Source organism: Curcuma longa, unplaced genomic scaffold (genome assembly GCF_044706935.1).
Source record: "Curcuma longa cultivar G26 ecotype Majalengka, Jawa Barat unplaced genomic scaffold, ITB_CL_G26_1.1 contig_21963, whole genome shotgun sequence".
Classification (NCBI taxonomy): Eukaryota; Viridiplantae; Streptophyta; class Magnoliopsida; order Zingiberales; family Zingiberaceae; genus Curcuma; species Curcuma longa.
In genome coordinates this window covers 1-1,891 of record NW_027431781.1, presented here as the reverse complement: position 1 = coordinate 1,891, position 1,891 = coordinate 1, and the positions used below count along the sequence as shown (strand labels likewise).

General features: G+C 39.2%; 1 long non-coding RNA gene across 1 annotated transcript; it reads left to right on the top strand.

Annotated features, from left to right (window-relative positions):
• The first annotated feature begins 279 nt into the window (after positions 1-279).
• On the top strand, positions 280-907 carry LOC141817805 (uncharacterized). Its single transcript, XR_012600864.1, has 3 exons — positions 280-384; positions 470-676; positions 761-907. It is a non-coding gene; the product is annotated as an uncharacterized LOC141817805 (long non-coding RNA).
• Positions 908-1,891: the final 984 nt, after the last annotated feature.

Sequence of the window (1,891 nt, the reverse complement as noted above, 5' to 3'; positions counted from 1 at the left end):
AACCTTGCACTAGCGACAGTCAAAGAAGGATGTATTCACGAGGGAAGGAAATCATTCTTTTATCCAATTTAGGGCGAAACAAAATGCAAATTCATATTTTTTTAAATAACAGCAAATAAGGAAAGGTATCTCAAAGTCACGTGATCCTTTGGAGCAAGTAGAGTCAACAAACCTGATTAGTGCGAAATCATCAACACAAATGGAATTATATATATATTTCCAAATTCTTTTATTTTCTCTCGTATCCTATTTTTTTAGGGGACGCCCTATTTTCGCACTTCGAACCCTCGTCAAGAAGTCGCAAGCCAGTAAACATAAAGCCGTCGCCTGGGAAGAATCAGCCGGCGAGATCGCAACGACGACAGACCGCAGCGGCGGCGATAGGTAATCCTTGAAGGCTCGTCGGCCATCTCCTTCGAATCCCTCCCTCCCTTCCTTGCTATTCATATCTTATTTTCTGATTTGACAGAGAAATCATATCACATCAGGATCGGCTTTCTATCGTGGGAAATTGACTCAATTTCTACCTGTTATGTTCGCCGATCTTTTTGTATTTCCAAGTCGAGAATGTTGGTAGCGTGAAGAATATTTATTGGTTGCCCGCCGTGAAGAAATGAGGAAAAGAGATCTCGGCATCCTCCTCCTCGCCGCCTTCGCTCTCTTCTTCTCCCTCCAGGTAAAGTTACGACTACTAAAACTATCTTACAATTTTCTTTGCTTTCTTTAGTTATTTTGCGTCTAAATGTGGCGTTATCCTCAGCAAGAAGGATATTTCTCCTTCAAGGAAGCTTGGTTCCACCTTTCAGATGAGTATCCCATCAAATTTGAGGCTGAACGTCTCCCTCCTCCTGTTGTGGTCGATCTCAATGGCGATGGGAAGAGCGAAATCCTTGTTGCCACACATGACGCTAAGATTCAGGTTAGCTGTGATTTTCATCTCTCGTAATGAATATCATGACCTTATTTGAGTGAAATTTTGAATTCTCTTGGTTCAGTATCCTGTATTTCTGCAGTGCGGCTCGACTGATGTCTCCACTACTTAATCCAATTTGGTTGATAGATTCCCACAATAAGTTGATCCAATGGTCTCTCTATTTCAGAAATATAGATTGGAACAATTACTGCATAAATGATGAATTCATAAATGTAAAAATGAAGATTGTCAATATCCTCTATAAAAAGTTGTTCTCAGGAGCAACTGTCTCATTCGACCAACCAATATATGGGATAGATATTGAAAAACATGGGCTTTTCTGATAAGCTGCATAGGAATTTCATGGTACACATTGGGAGGTTAATTAACAACAGACATTAGGAGTTGTGAAAGGTAGTTTTCTAAAAGCATACTGCATTGTAGGCAATATGCAGTCAACCCATTGCATTGCATATCATTGCATATGTGGTCAATATTAAAAATATTTTTATCAAATTGATTTTAAATCTCATGCTGTCTCTACCTATATGGGTGAGACATCACATTCTGTGCACCGACCAAGAAGTAGGGTTTTCTTCCTCCTGCGATATTGAACCCTAGTTTATAGCTGAAGATGATTTTGAACATTGGCTTGTGCAAAAGTAAAAAATGCATTGTTTGGGGTTCAAAAATCACCTCACCTTTGTGGCAGTCTCAACTAGTGTCCTTAGTTGGTGTTTAAAATTACCTCACCTTACCTTAGCATCAGTTTCTTCCTCCTCGTCTTCTAGTTTTGCCACATGGGACCTTGGCACACTGCCAACACCATTGACACATCTTGTTTCGGTTTGGGGTTGAAACTCTGTATTGGAATCAGATTTTGAACCTTAGATAAAATGACTAACATTCACACAATAAATTTTCATTGGAAACTTCAGTTCATTTTTTCACACAGAAATAATATATGCCAATTACATA